The following is a 20,273-nucleotide window of genomic DNA, read 5'->3' as shown; positions in this document are numbered from 1 at the left end:
AAAACAATCGCTCATGTGAGAAGTACTTACTGAGCTTGCTAGTATATGCTGTGCTCTGTACCAGATGCCAGGCCTGTGCTAGTGAATAAAATGAACATGATGCTTACAGTCTAGTAAAAGATCTTGTAAAAGATCAAGATAATAATCTACTTTTAAAAAGCAAGTCGGCTTTAATATAATAAATTTTCATAGTACAAAATCACAGTGTTACACTATGAAAAAGAAAAGTGGGGAAACACATGTTGTGTTTTAACTCCTAGTTTACAAAGATACACATTGGCAAAAATGATTAATAATGTTTAACTATTTTTAGTGTTTGTTAGAAAAAAAGTATTCCTGTGTTAATTGGAAGTAAACAAGACTATCATATGCTAATATCTCCCTTGAATTTCTTTCTAAAACCTTCACCACTTCAGAAACAGAGAATTCCGACATCAAACATAAACATGCTTATTTTAAAATGTCCAAATACACTGTTAAATTACAATAACGTGTTTCAATAAAATTTAGAAAGTGTTTAGTCAAGTAAAAAAATGCTTAGATTTTAGACGATTCATCTTAGTCCATTTGAGCTGCTATAACAAAATCCCTTAGAATTAGTAATTTATTGCTCATAGTTCAGGAGGCCAGGAAGTCCAAGATCAAGGTGCCAACAGATTTGATACTCGTGAGGGTCCTTCAGAGCCAGAAAATAGCTGTACAATGGCCTTTAAATCACATATAATATTCTGGAAAAAACGAAATTAAGTATTAATAGTTTTAATTTGATTTAAGTTTTACACTTGGAGAAAAATGGCTTGAAGTTTATTAAAAGATGTATTATTTTTGTTTCACATCCTTAGGATATGTCCTTTGTTTAGAGTACAATTTTACAAAGTGAAAGTTGAATGACCTTAGTGATTAGGTTTTTCATCAATGGAGGTGATTTTAGCATAAGTAACCATGTTAACAATTCTGATAGATCTTCTCATTTTTACTTGCTTGATTTCCATGTACTATTTTCACATCACTGATCGACATCACAGATGTTCTCATTTCTTTCTAGTCCTATCAATGAAAAAATGCTGATTAGTTTTAGGGTTCATCAATTCTTTTTTTTTTTTTTTAACCTCCTTTTTATTGTAGCAATATTCACAGAAGCCAAAAGGCTGAAACAATCCAGATGTTTCTTGACTGATGAACACATCAAAAAATTTGACATGTACGTACAATGAAATATTATTCAGCCTTAGAAGAGGTCTTGTCACATTTTCAGATAAACTTTGAGAATATTATGTCAACTGAAATAAGCCAGTAACAAAATGATGGATACAATATGATTCTACTTATATGAGATGTCTTAAGTAGTCACACACATAGAAACAGAAAGTGGGAGGAAGGTGTTTATCAAGGGCTGAAGAGAGAGTAAAGTGGGCAGTTGTCACTTAAGGGTATTGAGTTTTAGTTTTATAGGATGTAAAATTTCTAGAGGTCTTTTGCGTAACAATGTGAATATACTTAACATGCCTGAGATATACAGTTCTTTTTGAGACAGGGTTTCATTTTCTCACCCAGGCTGGAGTGCAGTGGCACGATCACAGTTCACTGCAGCCTCAAACTTTCAAGTTCAAGTGATTCTTTTTTCTCAGTCTCCCCAGTAGCTGGGACCACATGTGCACACCACCATGCCTGGCTATTTTAAAAAATTCTTGGCTAGGTGCGGTGGCTGACACCTGTAATCACACCACTTTGGGAGGCTGAGGTGGGCGGATCACGATGTCAAGAGATCAAGACCATCCTGGCCAACATGGTGAAACCCTGTCTCTACTAAAAATGCAAAAATCACCTGGGCATGGTGGCACACACCTATAGTCCTAGCTACTTGGGAGGCTGAGGCAGGAGAATCGCTTGAACCCGGGAGACGGAGGTTGCAGTGAGCCAATATCATGCCATTGCACTCCAGCCTGGCAACAGAGTGAGACTCTGTCTCAAAAGAAGAAAAAAAAATTGTAGAGACAGGGTCTCCATGTGTTTCCCAGGCTGGTCTCAAAATCCTGGGTTCAAGCAATCCTCTTGTCTTGGACTCCCAGTATCTTGGGATTACAAATGTGAGTCAACACCATGCCTGGCCCTAATATGTACAGTTAAATAGATGTAAGATGGCAAAATTTATGGTATGTGTTTTCACAACAATGATTTTTTAAAAGAACAACTAAGAGAAAAACAGAATTATAAATCTTTCCAAAAATTACCTTTAAGTTACAAAAGTGTTTTACACAAAGAAAATATATATTCATCATTAAACATATGATGAAAATAACGTTATTTCTATGACTTCTCACGTAGACTGGATAAAACAACCATTTAAAATCCATTAAGCAAAGAAATATACAAGATCAGCCATAATCAAAATTGGGGACATATTTACAGATAAAAGCACATGAATACATTATTTATTTATGATAGACATATGTATAAGACTTAAATGTAAAAAAGAAAAAATATTTTTGAAGGAGAATCTTGAAACTGTGAGAACTTTATAGAATCAAAAGAAATCTTATTCAAGAGCGAAAACCCAGAATCGGTAAACAAAACAGAAACATAACTGATACTGAAAAAAAAAAAAAGAGTGCTTTCCATCAGTGCAGAGTTACTGTTGAATATTATAGTTATCTAGACAATTTCTTTTCTAGTGGTACATCAATGTTGCATACCAGATTTTAGGAGTAAATATTTCTCTTATTATTGATTTGCAGTTCTATATTACTGCTTATTTTAGTGTAGGTTTCCTAACATTGGTTTGTTGTGTGTTTTGGTTTTACTTATGTATTAAATGTTTAAACAGTTTGTAGTTCTGTATGTGTGCTTCAAGTCAGTGTGGGATCTAGCTACAGGGACACTGTTCTTACAAGCAAAGTGGCGATGGGAAGAGAGAGACTTTATTTAGAGAAGTCTTACGAAAACAACCCCCCTACAAAGGTAACAGTCTACTGAATTGGACTCAATTTATTCTAACTTTAATCCGCTAGGAAAGATTTGGGGAAAGGTGATAAAATTAAATAAACATACAGAACAGATTAATTTGCCTTTGAGTATGATTTTTCTCTCACTTGCACCCAGTTTTAAATAATGCAAGCACTTAAACGAGTGCTTCACTTCAGGTCCACTCAGAATATATAGCCAAAATTGGGGAAAATGTGAAATTTTAGCTAACTTGTTAAACCAACTAATGTCTACAATGGTGGTAAAATACATTAAACAACCACTTATCTAATATGGTGAAAATAAATAATTGATTATTAATTCAGAAATATCAGTCAGTTTCATCTAATATAAAAATAATTATAAAAAGGATAATTTATTTCAGTGAATACTTTCTTAGAAAAATTAGGGCCTATTAAAATTATATACTTTCACCAGTTTTTTGAGGCAGGACGAAATGTTTTCCACTAAGCACTAAGTTCCATATTATATTTCAAAAATACATCCTTTAGATACATTTAAATGTTTTTGCTTTTTTAAAAGTACAGTGAGAATGTCAAGATGCTTAGAAAACCACCTAAGTGCATATTCTTGTGATTTTAACAGTTTAATTTTAGTCTCTGCCCCTTACCTGTTCTTGAGAACATTTTTTAAAACAACTTACCCTTATGTTAGAAGAATAGATATTTGGTAAAAGTACAGAAATAATACATGTATATATATATATTTGCATACATATAATGTATGCAAATGTATAATACATATATATACAAATACATGTATATATGTGTATGTGTATATGTGTGTGTGTGTGTGTGTGTATATATATATATTTGCCCATATCAAATATTTCTAAATTTTCTACTTGGTTTTCCTAGGTGAAAACACAGACACACACACACCCCCCAACTCTTTTTTTTTTCTTTTGTACTTATATTTTGTCAGTTGAGAGAATATTTGAACAAACAATATATATGTTTTGGAATCTTCACAACTGTCTCTTGGTGAGTGCACAACTCAACTGTTGAGAGCAGGAGAGTGTGGATGAGTTAAGTAGTGGCCAATGGGCCCTGGCCAGAAACTGTGGACAACAATGTACACAATAAAGACAATCAAAAAGAGGTAGTGATTTAGATTATCAGCTAAGAGCCCAGTTATATGATCCTCTACAGTTTCAAATCCCCGTCTTATAGCTACATAGAGAAGCTATAGAAATCCAGAGGCTAGCCTAAGTGTATATCTTTTTCAAAATTATCTGATTTGTATATCTGAGTACAGCATGTTTAGAAACTAACCATAACAAATGTGCAATCAGACATACCTAAATTTGAGCATCAACTATTTTTTCCTTTTTCTTTGGAGAACTTTGAAACTTTGCTTACTAAATAAATACAATAAATAAAGACAATAAATTCACAATAAAATAAATAAATGAGTACATCTTAAATTCACAATATCTAGCTACAGTGGTTTGGTTGACTATTAAACACAAAACACAAGAATTGGACTACATTGTGTGGCAGCTGATAAATGGTTAATAATTATCCTTTACAAACATCCAGAGACTTAAAGTATGATAAAAATAAAATAACCAGAATCCATGTTGGTATCTGTGTCTCTCAAAAACTTATTAAATGTCACCCAAAATGTGGTCTGGAGACTTTCAGAATCAGAATCCGCTAGCAGCTTATTGGAAATGAGGACTCTCAGGGCCCAGTGCTACCGATACAGCACTCACATTTTAACAAGATGCTCAGATGACTTGTGTCCCTCAGTTGACACACTACAGCACCAGTCACAGACAGCGGGGCATCAGGGAAATCAGCGGAGTTCATCAGTGCAAAGGCAACTTTCCTGGGGTTTAAGTTGTAAGTTTGAGCTTTGTAGCATCACATAAGTAAGCTACTTAGGGCACTCACAGTTATTGGTAATACTAATTCTATAAGTTCTTACTCGTATCCCTTATCATCCTCAATAGTATTGATTTAACTTACAGATGTTTAAATCGTGGGTAGTTATATATAACATATACAATCATATCCTGGAAATGACCAATAAGGCAAGACAACTTTTTCCATTTCAGGCCCAGGTGTTTTAAAAGGGCTCAAGATTTGACATGCTGTAGTTAATAATCATTTCTCAAATTACAGTCACCTCTTGCTATTATTTTAAATGTCAACTTTGATAAAGTCAACTTAGCCCATACTCTTAGAGCTATTCTTAAGAAATAAAATTACCTAGGAAACTCAAGTGACTCAGATATAATGGTTGTGAACTGTGACTGCATGCATTCCATCAGTTCTTAGATTGTGTTGTCGTTTCTGTGTATGTTTAAAATAATTAAAAATTTGGCCAGGTGCGGTGGCTCACGCCTGTAATCCCAGCACTTTGCGAGGTCAAGGAGGGCAGATCACAAGGACAGGAGATCGAGACCATCCTGGCTAACATGTTTAAACCCCGTCTCTACTAAAAAATATATATATATATATATAAAAAATTAGCAGGGAGTGATGGTGGGCGCCTGTAGTCCCAGCTACTCGGGAGGCTGAGGCTGGAGAATGGCGTGAACCCAGAAGGTAGAGCTTTCAGTGAGCTGAGATCACGCCACCTCACTCCAGCCTGGGAGACGGAGCGAGACTCCGTCTTATAAAATAAATAAATAAATAATTAATTAAAAATTCATATTGTATGTCTTTCTAGCAATCCACTAAAAGCCCTTACAAGTGGTTTAAAATTCTTCAATGGATGAGATATTTGAATTTATTTGTGTTACTGCTTCTAAAGATTTAAACTGTAACACAAAATTTCACTGTCATCTTCTTTAAGTTACTTAGTAGCCAAACACCTCCTTGCTAACCTAAAAATTCGTGTTTCTTTTCCATCAATGGTACATTAAAATGTATCTTAAAAAATTGTATCTTTTCTGTTGGTTCCAAATTCATCACATTTGACCTTCAATATATCTCAGAGGAAAAAAAAGTAATTTTAATACAAATTATAACCATGTAAATATTTTTGGTTTTTTTTTTTTTTTGAGATGGAGTCTCGCTCTGTGCCCGGGCTGGAGTGCAGTGGCCGGATCTCAGCTCACTGCAAGTTCCGCCTCCCGGGTTTGCGCCATTCTTCTGCCTCAGCCTCCAGAGTAGCTGGGACTACAGGCGCCCGCCACCTCGCCCGGCTAGTTTTTTTTTGTATTTTTTAGTAGAGACGGGGTTTCACTGTGTTAGCCAGGATGGTCTCGATCTCCTGACCTCGTGATCCGCCCTTCTCGGCCTCCCAAAGTGCTGGGATTACAGGCTTGAGCCACCGCGCCCGGCCCCATGTAAATATTTAAAGGAGGTTTTGGCTTGCTTGAAAAGGCCGGGCATGGTGGCTGACACCTGCAATCCCAGCACTTTGGGAGGCAGAGGTGGGCAGATCATGAGGTCAGGGGTTTGAGACCAGCCTGACCAACATGGTGAAAGACCATCTTTTCTAAAACTACAAAAAAATTAGCCCGGGGTGGTGGTATGCATCTGTAATTCCAACTACTCAGGAGGCTGAGGCAGGAGAATCACTTGAACCTGGGAGGTGGAGGTTGCAGTGAGCTGAAATCATGCCGTTGCACTCAACCTGGGTAATAGAGTGAGACTCCATTTCAAAAAAAAAAAAAATTTATCTCTGATCCATGTTAATACAGTTTTGACTTGGAATCAAAGTTTATATAAAAATAAATAAAATGAATTAAAATGTAACATCATCCAAATTGTTTTTTTGTTTCCCAAATTTTGCTTATTTTAATTATATGCTGTTGATATTCTTGAAGAGTAAACCCTAAATTTTAAGTGTTTCAAAAATTGTATTAAAATTTGCTCCTGGATGCTTATGGCATATTACTTTTTAATGAATATCTTTAAAAATTTACTATATTGATTGATTTAAATTAGTTTTTAAATAAAATAATAACTCATTGGCATATGGAGATTATTTCATTTACAGGGAATGAAAAAAGATATCCCATGTTAATGAGTCCTACTATTTTGTAATTAAATAAGATTTTTTATCATTCACATTCATATTAATTCAAATTATTTTATTTCTCTGAATTTTCAATATCAATGCCTTAATGTATGTTATGCAAGTCTACAAAACTATAGACATTTAATTTCTTATATTTAATATATAATTGTCTAATCATTTATGAAATCATATAGATACAAATGATGCTGCTTTACTGTTAAAATTTGGACATATATAATGGAACTATAAAGAAACTGCAGCATTATTATCATTATGTCTTAAATATAGATTTCGGGCATACAACTGCAGTTTTGTTATGTAGGTATATACATAGTGGTGAAATGTGGGTTTTTAGTGTAACCATCGCCTGAACAATGAACATTGTATCCATTGTATTAGTCTGTTTTCATGGTGCTGATAAAGACATACCCAAGACTGGGCAATTTACAAAAGAAAGAGGTTTAATGGAATTACAGTTCCACATGGCTGGGAAGGCCTCACAATCATGGCAGAAGGCAAGGAGGAGCAAGTCACATCTTATCCGAATGGCAGCAGGCAAAAAGAGCTTCTGCAGAGCAACTCCTGTTTTTCAAAACCATCAGATCTCGTGAGACTCATTCACTATTAAAAGTACAGTGCAGGAAAGACCCACCTGTATGATTCAATCACCTCCCATTGGGTTCCCTCCAAGACAACTGGGAATTGTGGGAGTTATAATTCAAGATGAGATTTGGGTGGGAACACAGCCAGACCATATCATTCCACCCCAGTCCCTCCCAAATCTCATGTCCTCACATTTCAAAACCAATCATGCCTTCGCAATGGTCCCCCAAAATCTTAACTCATTTCAGCATTAACTCAAAAGTCCACAGTCCAAAGTCTCATCTGAGAAAAGGCAAGTCCCTTCTACCCATGAGCCTGTAAAATCTAAAGCAAGTTAGTAACTTCCTAGATACAATGGGGGTACAAGCGCTGGGTAAATACAGCTATTCCAAATGGGATAAATTGGCCAACAAAAAAGGGCTACAGGAACCACGCAAGTCAGAAATCCAACAGGGCAGTCAAATCTTAAAGCTCCAAAATGATCTCCTTTGACTCCATGTGTCACAACCAAGTCACGCTAATGCAAAAGGTGGGCTCCCAAGGCTTTGGGAAGCTCCACACCTTTGGTATATATCCAATAATAGTATTCCTGGATTGAATGGTATTTCTCTTTAGATCTTTGAGGAATTGTCACACTGTCTTCCACAATGGTTGAACTAATTTAACGTTCCCCCCAATAGTGTATAAGCTTTCCCCTAAGAAAAACAGGTGAAAAGTTTCTAAAGACTTGATAAAGTTAATTTTTTAACCAAATATCTATTCTTCTAAGATAAGGGCAAGTTGTTTAAAAAAATATTCAGAAGAACAGGTAACAGGCACAGACTAAAATTAAACTGTCAAAATCAACAAGAATATGCAGTTAGGCTGTTTTCTAAGCATCTTGACATTTTCACTCTACTTTTAAAAAAGCAAAAGAAAATGTTTAAATATATCTAAAGAATGTCTTTTGAAAGATAATATGGAACTTAATGCTTAATGAAAAACACTTGATCCTGCCTCAAAAAAAATGGTAAAAATATATAATTTTGTTATGCCCTAATTGTTTTAAAATGGTGTTTATTAAAATAGTATCCTTTTTATAATTAGTTATATTTATATCAGATGAAACTAACTGATTTTTCTGATGAACAATTATTTATTTTAATCATATCAGATCTGTGTCTGTTTAATGTATTTTACCACCATTGTAGACATTTGTTGGTTTAGCTATTTAGCAAAAATTTCAAACTTTCTCCATTTTCAGCTATTTATCATAAGCCAGAAGTGAAGCACACATTTAAGTGTTTGTAGTATTAAAACCTGAGTGCATGTGAGAAAAGATCCTACTCAAAGGCAAATGAATCTGTTCTGTAGGTTTATTTAACTTGACCACCTGTCCCCCAATTTTTCCTATTCCACATACTGTCTCTTCACTTTATTGATTGCTTCCTTTTCTGTGCAGAACCTTTTAAATATAGTGTAGTCTCATATGTCTTTTTTTTATTTGTATTCCTGTGTTTTTGAAGTTTTAACCATAAAATATTTGCCTAGAACAATGTCCTGAAGCAAGCATTTTCCTTATGTTTTCTTCCAGTAGTTTTGTAATTTTGGGTCTTATATTTAAGTCTGTAATCTATTTCAAATTGACTTTTCTATACAGTGATAGGTAATGGTCCAGTTTTCTTTTTCTACATATGAATATTCAGTTTTCCAAGCACCATTTATTGAAGAGACTCTCCTTTTCCCATGTATGTTCTTGGTGCATTTGCTAATATCAGTTGGCCACAAATATGTGGATTTATTTCCGGGTTTTATTTTCTGTTCTATTGGCCCGTGTGTTTGTTTTTATATTAGCTATTTATCTAATAAGGGGCTAGTATCCATAATGTACAAGGAACTCAAACAATTAGCAATAATAATAATAATGCAAATAGCATAAATGTCTTAAAAGAAGACATACAAAAACCCAACAAATATATGAACAAATGCTCCACATCACTAATCATCAGGGGAATACAAATCAAAAATACAATGAAATATCATCTCACCCCAGTTAGAATGGCTACTAACAAAAAAGTAAAAAATAAATGCTGATGACAATGTGCAAAAAAGGGAACTCGCATGCACTATTGGTGGAAATGTATTATAAATTAGAAGAACCATTATGGAAAACAGGACGGAGGTCTCTCAAAAAACTAAAAATAGAACTATCAAATGATCCAGCAACCCTACCACTGTGTATTTATTCAAAGGAGAGGAAATTAGTATATCCTAGAGATACCTGCAGCCCCATTTTTATTATATCACTCTTCATAATAGCTAAGACATGGAATCAACCAAAATGTCTATTAACAGATACATGGATAAGTAAAATGTGATACATATACACAATGGAATTTAGCCATAAAAAGTATACTATCCCATCATTTGTGGCAACATGGATGAGCCAGGAGGCCATTAGGTTAAGTAAAATAAGTAAGGCAAAGAGATAAATACCACAAGTTCTCAGTCATATTCAGAAGCTAAAAAAAAAATTTAGATCATGGAAATAAAGAATAGAACTGTGAGCATTAGAAGCTGGGAGGAATAAGGGGAGGGTGGTTGGAGAGAGGTTGGTTAATGGATACAAAATTACAGCTAGATAAAAAGGATAAATTCTCATTTTCAGTTGTGTATGTTAAATATGGTTAACTATAGTTTATTGTATATTTTCATAAAGCTAGAAAAGAGGAGTTTGTTCACTACACAGAGAAATAATCAATGGTTTGCTGATGGATATGATATGAAAATTACTCTGATTTGTTTATTACACATTGTATTCATTTACAAAAATATCATTTTGTATTCCATAACTATGTACAATTATATGTCAATGAAAAATAAAGTAAAATTTTAGAAATAAACATAGATTACAGAAAAGACACTCTTTTCAATAAATGCTGCTGGGCAAACTAAATATCCATATTCAGAAGAATGTAGCTGGTCTCTTGTCTCTCACTGTCTACAAAATCAACTCAAATGGACTTAAGTTTAAGACCTATAACAATAAAAGCAGTAGAAGAAAACAGAGAAAACACTTCATGACCTTGGTCTGACCAAGGGTTTTTGGATAAGACCTCAAAAGCACAAGCAACAAAATCAAAAATAGAAAAACGGTATTACATCAAATACAAAGCTTCTACACAGCAAAGGATACAATCAACAGAGTGAAGAGATGAAACCCAGAATGGGATAAAATATTTGCAAACTATGCATATGGCAAGGAGCTAATATCCAGATCCATAAGGAACTCTAACAACTCAATTTTTTAAAAGTAATCTAGTTTTATAAATGGGTAAAACATGTGAGTAGACATTTCTCAAAAGAAGACACACAAATAGCCAACAGGTATATGAAAAAACGCTCCACATCACTAATCGTAAGAGAAATACAAATCAAAACCACAATGAGATAATACCTTATTCCAATTAGCTGTTATCAAAAAGATTTAAAAAAATGCTGACATCAATGACACTTAAGATACTGTTGATGGGAATGCAAATTAATTCAACCATTATGGAAAACAGTTTTGAGACTTCCCAAAAAATTGAAAATAGAACTACCAAATGACCCAGCAATCCCACCGCTGTGTATATATCCAAAAGAAATAAATCAGTATGTGGAAGATGTATCTACACTACCACGCTTATTGCAGTTCTATTCACAATATCTAAGATATGGAACCAGTATAGATATCCATCAATGAATGAGTGGATAAAGATAATATGGCATGTATACACAATGGAATACTATTAGCCATTAAAATGAATGAAATCAAGTCATTTGCAACAACATGGATTAACCTGGAGGACATTATGTTAAATTAAATAAGCCAGGTACGGCAAGAAAAATACCACACGATCTCACTCACATTTTGAATCTAAAAAAGTTTATTTCACAAAAGTAGAGAGTAGAAAAGTGGTTACCAGAGACTGAAGAGGATAAGGAGAAAGGATAAGGGATAGGGAGATATTGGTAAATGTGTACAAAATTACAGTTAGATAGAAGGAATCAGTTCTGGCGTTTTATTGCACAATAGGGTGACTATGGGTAACAATATTGTATTATATATTTCAGAATAACTAGAAGATGACTTTGAATGATCTCTGCACAAAGTAATGATAAATGTATAGAGATGTGTATACTAAATACCCCGATTTACACAATGTATACACAATGTATACACAATATTTACATAATGTATACACACATCAAAACATCACATCGTACCCTATAAATATGTCAATTCAGAAAAGATAAAAAAATTTTGTAACGGGCGGGGCACGGTGTCTCACGCCTGTAATCCTAGCACTTTGGGAGGCCTAGGCGGGCAAATCACGAGGTCCTTCAAGACTAGCCTGACCAACATAGAGAAAACCCGTCTCCATTTAAAAAATACAAAAGAAATTATCACTTGCTTTCATAAATCTAGTATTAAGTCAGGGAATTAGGATACAAGCCCGCCTCTTTCCGAACTCTAATTTCCAAATTTTTAAGCCATTTCTTATCAATGACTTCAAATATACCAGTTCTGACCCTCCTCATTCCTAGACCTTAGGTTTGTTCCCCACCCCGCTTTCTATAGGCACAGGAGTCGTGCTTTATGAATGAAAGATCCGTTATCTTTTCAGTTGCTGACTCTGAGTACAGAGTAAACCGGAACTTCTCCCCGACCCCTGTCATTCATTCAAGGAACAGAAGATGTTTTCTGGATGTCTGGTTTTGTTTCTATTACAATGTTTTGAGCAGATTCTAGTAAACTTTTATTCTTTTATAAAAATTTATTCTTTTATGAAAGTTTATTCTTTTATAAAAATTTTATTCTTTTATCCCATTCTTCACAGGCTGATTATAGATATTATACACAATTGTGAGAGAGGAAAGAAATAGATGCGTGAAGAGTGCTAAAGCTGGGGTTAGAGGGCAAAACAAAAATGTAGTTAAAATACATAGTTTATTTCTTGTAATTCGGGTGCTAGAAGCTTGCAAATATTAAGTGTCTGCTTCCGTCACTCACTGTATTAATAAAAAGAGCATTTTTTAATTTGATTGACACTCATACAATCTTAGAATACTTGTAGTTTTGTTTCATTTGATTTGTTCTGGAAATTATGTCTCAGTTTGAAAAGTTAAATTGGCCAGGACATTTAATTCACACAGGTGTGCATATCAAGAAACCACTTCCTTTGTTCTCATTTCTTAGACGATTATTTCCAATTGTAATATTTAAATTTATAAGAACCTTATTCCCTTAATAGCAAATCACAGTTTTGACAAATCTGTTGATTTCAAGAAACCAAACTTACTAGCTTTTGCAAGTCTATATTTCACCATTAGTTTAAATTGCAGAAGTCTTTTGGGGGAAGATAATGCATCACGCTGTATGCCTGTTTCTTTCTACTTCAAAAAAATAGAGTTACATCTGTAATTTTGAACCCTTTAGTGATTATAAGATCAGAACTTTAGAGAACTGTACTCTGCTATATGGAAATATCTTTACAGTTTTGTTCTATATTTTAAATTGTTAAGGTTAAGCCAATAAATTCCAGAATTTGAAACTCTACCATATGAAAATTAGATATTCCAAAAGAAAGTAACTTCCATTGCTGGAAATGGAGTGAATGGGGATATATCTACCATGGTAGACACTTCCATGTGTGTTATAGAATATTTATTCTATAGTGCTTAATTTCCTCCTTCCCTAAGTTCAACTCATTTGGAAACATGACATTAGAAATTAGTGAGTTAACAATTATATAAAAATGCAGAGAAATTTATAGTTTAGGTAGGCTGTTATTGTGATAATAGCTTAATTATTGCTTAATTCACTTTTTACTAAAAAATGTCTTAAGTTTGTAACCTATAAATGCTTTTTACATAATCCTTGGATGGTTCACTTTTGCAACAGTAACATTTCACCATTTATGCTCATATAAAAGTTTTAAAATATTAAAATTTTTATTATTTTTGTGGAATGTTTTCTTTCACATGATTGCAAATTAAATTGTTAATAATTCAGTTCTCATTTTTATAATACAGCTGTGCCAACCAGATACACTCAAGGAAATGTTATTTACTAGTTTCTAAACACAAATATATAAACAATATCAGTTATTTTTAAAATGAGAAATTATCACAGATTCTTGCAAGGGGCTTATGAATCTAACTACATTCATTTGACAATTTCAACCTAAATCTGCTAAATTGTATAATTTTAAAATACTTTAACATGTACATTACATCTTTAATATATGTGTTAAAACTTTAGTATTCACCTAAATCATTATTTCAAGCTCCAGAATGTAGCCATATGGACCATTTTGATATTAATTGTTTTCATCAGGTATTGAAATCTCAATCAGCCATTGATTGAGATTGACAAACCTGGAAATTAGGGGCGTTTTGCATTGAATGCTAGTTGTGGAAAATACTGTTACATATTTTGACATAAAATAAAAGTGAAAAGCCTTTGGGCTGAGTATAATTTAGTTTTTTAGATCCTCTGCAGTTTTATTAGAAGCAGATATATCCAAGAGTTCTTCCTATTAATGTCATTGATTTGAAGTAATGGGAAACATCAATTTAATTTAGAAATATAAATTCAGGTACATATTCATCCACTTTGCAGGTTTCATTGAACTGACTAGAGCAATTTTCTAGAAACTATGAAGGATAAAGCAAAAAAGGTGGAAAATGAGACCTCGATGCATAGAACTGCAAAATTCAATTGATGACCCTCAGTCACATTTCTTGTCAGTGAAGACAAAGGTATAATGTGAAAAATCCTATAAAATACGCAGAAAAAAATATCTCACTGAAAGACAGGGAGGTGAATTTTTTTTATAGTCCTATTTCTTTGGCTTTCACAGGATGAATAGACGCACAGCATCATTTACTAAGAATAGAACTGAAAGACGGGATCAGATTGTCTTTTACACTTTTGCAAGCCTTCTTTATTTAAAACAGTCTGTGGCATATTTCAGAATTTGTATTCTATATTGTACTTGCATTGAAATTTATTGTTGCTTTACAGATCAAATATTTATTCTAGTAAGTCAACTGAATTTTTAGAGTACCAATTTCTTCAGATTCAAGGTTAGTGTTAAAAATTTAATTCTTACACATATTTGTCTCTGACATTTTCAAATAAGATTAGAAATATATGTATAAACAGATTTTTTGCAGACATTGACCAACAGTTATGTGACACATTTCAACAGAATATGAGTTTTCGACATTCACTTCCACCACATGTTGAAAAGGCACTCATAAATTTAAAAAACATTGTGAATTATTATTTTGCTAATATGTATCCAAGGATAAATTCATAGTTCTGGATGAGAAAGGGGATGATATTACTTGTAGATACATCTCCTTAAAAAGTCTGATGAATTTAATAGTTTTATAATTCATTTTTGATAATTCAGAGGTTCACATAGCACTGCTATATTTTTTTGTCTTCACCATTGTCTACCTGTTTTACCCACTTCGTTGATCAGTAATATCTTAAATATTACACAAGAGGAAAATTTAAAGCATGTACATAGTGAAAGTCAATGTAATAATTCTAAAATCGTTTTTATGAAAGTTTGTTGAGAAAAAATAAGACAAACTGACTTGTAAAGAAAAACAATATTATTATTTATATATTTAAATTTCAAATTCTATTTTGTTATTATATAGTTAAAATGAAATTAAGACACTAATTCTATATTTTATTCTGCACTAGTTTTCACTCAACTCTCATAATGTAACAGCATAAAAGTGAAACTCAATAGCTGCTATTAATTCTTTTAATTAGGCATCATGGCATTCTATGCTTTAATCCTATTTGTTTTATACAGTAATGTCTTGGACTAAATCACATAAAATGTACTTTTCTGGTAATCCTCCTCCGAATAAACACTGATCCCCTAATTAGTTAATTAAAGAATGAATTATGTTATGGATTATTTATTAATGAGTCAAAGTTACTTTGGCTAATTGTGTAAGTATAGGTAAATTTGGTAATCTGTCTCATTTCTCTCATCTCTAACATTAGAAACATGACAGGACCTGCTACTCTTGACTTTGTAAGTATTCAATCTGCTAATCTAGTTAATGTGTATCCACAGTAACCAAGTAATACATAGTAGGTGTGGTTATAAGGTAACTATTGTCATAGCAAATGTATGAACATAAGACTGCTATCTCTGGCATGTCTCCGTAATGATCCATTACTGAGAGTCCACCTAGTTTATTTCACCAGAGACAAAAGTACGTGTACTTTTTAAAATATTCTGAAACATACTGTTTTTGTTTTCTTTCCTGCAACTTACCCTGGTATTAATTTATTCTGAGCCATAATTATGCAACCTTAACTTGACTATAATTAATAGCAATAATGTCTAGATTTTGGCAGCAACTGAGGGTTTATTCTCCAAAATCAATTTGCAGAACATATTTATTCCTTCAGTTTGCATAGATGATAGCCCAAACATGAAGTTTCTCTCAGCCAGTAATTTAGCACAGGCAGGAAGAAGCAAATAGATATCATGGTTTGAATGCCATAATATTATTTGTTCCTTCTCAATTATGTTTCTGTAACAGAAAGATTTTTTAACAAATTACATAAATAGAACTTTAAAAAGTTTGAAACGTCTGTATTTTCACCTGAACAGAAGATAGTTGCACTCCTGCTGAAGGTGTGGTTTTTAAAAACTATTTGTAATTATGTAATAAATATGGGACATTCATCATGCTCTTTGAATGTAAAATTAGATGTCTGTGTTAGGCATGTTGATCAAGCACCATTTAGTGTATCATGAGATTTACAGGAAAATTCATGGAAAAACTGAGAAGCCTTTAAGTCAGAGACATGATGATATGTTCAGTATATTAAATAAGTACTGAATTAAGGAATAAAACCAGGTGAGCTAAGTATTCAGTGAATGACAGCTACCCCAAATACAGTTAATTTTTCCACTTGCATTTCTTGCAAAGTTATTAATTTATTCATTCACTTATCAAACATTTACTCAACTTTTGTTGGGAGCTGGGCCTAGACTAGGAACAACAACAACAACAAGAAAAGAGAATAGTGAAAAAAATAACATCTTTCTGGGGAGTTTTAAAAGCAGCAGATAAGAGAGAAAATGAATAAGAACACAAAGTCCTATGAGAACCTGAGGGTGCCATGGGAGGATTTAAGGAGTAGAGTCTGCTTAAATAGCAATAGAATCTGTGGGATTAGGAGCAGGCCCTAGTTTTTCTGAAACTCGCTTTGTTAGTCTGAATGAGCTGACCATTTGCAGTAATTAGTCATAAAATTATCATTAGTTATCTTGATAGTTATTGAAATATGAAAAACATTAAGATATCTTTTATTTACCTCTGAAATTCAGAAACATGTAGAATTTGAATGTTCCTAGCATGGTTTCAGATTCAAATACATTTTGAACATTATCATAATATATTCAAATGATTCTTGATCCATGTCAAAATACATTTATTTAAATTTGAGTTTAAATACTGGATTCACCCCTACTTCAGCTACTACTGACCTTTCTCACCCATATGATTTTTTAGAAAAGTTTTTGTTGTTGTTGTTGTTGTTGTTGTTTTTAGCGGGCAAATTTGCCCCATCTGGAAATATGGAAGACAATATCTGAAGACAGTTTTCATTGTCACAGTCTGAAGGATGGTGCTATCAGCATCTAGTGGACAGAGGACAGGGATGCTGTAAAACATCCTATGATGTGTGTATATCTCTACACAACAAAGCATTATCCACCCCCAAAGTTTCTAAAGTCCCAAGGTTGAGAAAACCAGCTTTCAGAAAAATAATCATCTTTTTTCTCCCTTAATTCACGTCAGTGTTTTCCCACTCTGACACAGAATATTAAGGAGATTTATTTTAAAATATTAACTATTGAAATTATTAATGTATTTATATATACAAATTGCCCAATTTGTAACACCCACAAATTAGCTGTATATACATTTATTCATTAGTTTAACAAATATTAATCAAAGGTCTACTATGTGTTAGTCATTCTGCTCTTAATACAAAAAATGTACAAAACCTCAGCCCTTTTCATCGAAATAAACAAGAATTATTGAAATGCTTTGCAATATGTATTGTTTAAATAATTTCTTACTTGAATATGTTTTAAAGCCTAGGGTGATGTCATTAGGCACATTTCAGTATACACGCTTCCTCAGAGATATTGCTAATTTTGGTTCCTGAACACCACAGTAAGATGAGTCGCATGATATTTTCATTACCTGGTGCATATAAAAGTTGTATCTACAGTATACTGTAGCCTATTAAGTGTATGATAGCATGATCCCTAAAAAGGTACACATGTTTATTAAAAATAATTTATTGCTCAAACGTGCTAACAATTATCTGAGCCTCCAGTGAGTTATAATCCTTTTGTTTTGGAGGCTGTCATCTTGATAATAACTGCTGACTGATCAGGGTGGGGGTTGCTGAGGGTTAAGATGACTATGGTATTTTTTTTTAATTTCAACTTTTATTTTAGATACAGAGGCTCCATGTGCAGCTTTGTAACATTGAAATGTTGTGTGATGCTGAGGTCTATGTACAGATCCCATTACCTAGGTAGGGAGCACAGTACTCAATGGGCAATCTTTCAATCCACACCCTCCTCCTTCCCTCCCCACTATAGTAGTCCGCAGTGGCTATTGTTCCTGTATTTGTGTCCATGTGTGCTCAATGTTTAGCTCCTACTTATAAGTGAGTACATGCAGGATTTGGTTTCCTGCTCCTGTGTTAATTTGCTTAGAATTATGGCCCCTGGCTGCATCCATGTTGCTGCAAAGAACATAGTTTCATTCTCTTTTGGGGCCATGTAGTGTTCCAGGCTGTGTATGTACCACATTTTCTTTATCCAGTCTACAATTGGTGGGCTCCTGAGTTAATTTCATGTCTTTTACATTGTGAATAGTGTATTAATGATCATATGAATGCATGTCGTTTTGGTAGAATGACTTATTTTTCTTTGGGTAAATAAAGAATCCTAGTAATGGGATTGCTAGGTTGAATGGTAGCTTTGTTTTAGGTTATTTGAACAATCTTAAGACTGCTTTCTAGATTCCCACAAGCAATGTGGAGTCTTTTCCCTGCAGCCTCACCAACATCTGTTGCTATATGTTTTTTTTTTTTTTTTGAGACGGAGTCTCGCTCTGTGGCCCAGGCTGGAGTGCAGTGGCGCCATCTGGGCTCACTGCAAGCTCCGCCTCCCGGGTTCCCGCCATTCTCCTGCCTCAGTCTCCCGAGTAGCTGGGACTACAGGCGCCGCCACCTCGCCCGGCTAGTTTTTTGTATTTTTAGTGGAGACGGGGTTTCACCGTGTTAGCCAGGACGGTCTTAATCTCCTGACCTCGTGACCTGTCCACCTCGGCCTCCCAAAGTGCTGGGATTACAGGCGTGAGCCACCGTGCCTGGCCACTTTATGAGTTTTTAAAAATAGCTATTCTGACTGGTGTGAGATGATATCTCATTGTGGTTTCAATTTGCATTTCTCTGATGATTAGTGATGCTGACCATCTTTTCATGATTGTTGGCCACTTTTATGTCTTCTTTTGAGAAATGTCTGTTCAAGTCCTTTGTCCATTTTTCAGGCAGTTACTTGCTTTTTGCCTGTTGATTTAAGTTCCCTATAGACTCTGAATATTAGGCCTTTGTAAAATGTGTACTTTGCAAATATCTTCTTCCTTTCTGTAAGTTGTCTGCTTACTCTGTTGATAGTTTCTTTTGTTGTGCAGAAGCTCTTTAGTTTACTTAGGCCCCACTTGTCTATTTTTGTTTCTGTGGCAATTGCTTTTGGAGACTTAAGAAAAAAATTTTGCCAAGGCCAATGTTGAGAAGAATACATTCTAGATTATATTATAGGATTTTTAGTTTATTATCATTATTATTTTTAGAGACGGGGTCACATCTTGTCAACCAGGCTGAAGGCAGTGGTACAATCATACAGCTCGCTGCAGCCTCGAACTCCTGAGCTCAAGAGATCCTCCCATCTCAGCCTACCAAGTAGCTGGAACAACAGGTGCATGCCAATATGCCCAGTTAATTTTTAAAAAGTAAAAATTTTGCGTGAGTCTAGATCTCACTGTGTCATCCAGGCTGAGCAATTTTTTGAAGATAAAACAACAATGAAGTTCACTGCATCAGTTGACTCTCACTTTTATAAAACTTTTTTGTAGCATGCAATAATGTTTGGTAGAAGTTCTACCTATAGTAAAACTTTTTTCAGAATTGGAATCAATTCTCTTCGACCCTGCTGCAGCTATACAAACTAACTTTATGTAATATTCTAAATCCTTTGTTGTCATTTCAACAGTGTTCACATCATCTTCACCAGAAGTAGATTCTATCTGAATAATTCACTTTCTTTGTTCATTCATAAAAAGTAACTCCTCAACAATTCAAGATTTACCATGAGATTGTAGTAATCTCATGATAGTAACTCAGATAGGAAATAACTCTGCAGTTACTTCCTCCGCTAAAGTCTTTAATACCACAAAGTCATACATGAGAGTTGAAATCAACTTTTTCCACACTAATATAAATGTTTATATTTTTACTTCCTTGTATGTATAGCAAATATACTTTTTGACATCTAGAATGGTGAATCTTTTCCAGAAAGTTTTCAAATTACTTTGCCCAAATCCATTAGAGAAAT

The sequence above is a fragment of the Papio anubis genome, chromosome 4 (genome assembly GCF_008728515.1).
Source record: "Papio anubis isolate 15944 chromosome 4, Panubis1.0, whole genome shotgun sequence".
NCBI classification, from domain to species: domain Eukaryota; kingdom Metazoa; phylum Chordata; class Mammalia; order Primates; family Cercopithecidae; genus Papio; species Papio anubis.
The sequence above is the reverse complement of the archived record's forward strand: the minus strand, read 5'-3'. Positions refer to the sequence as shown.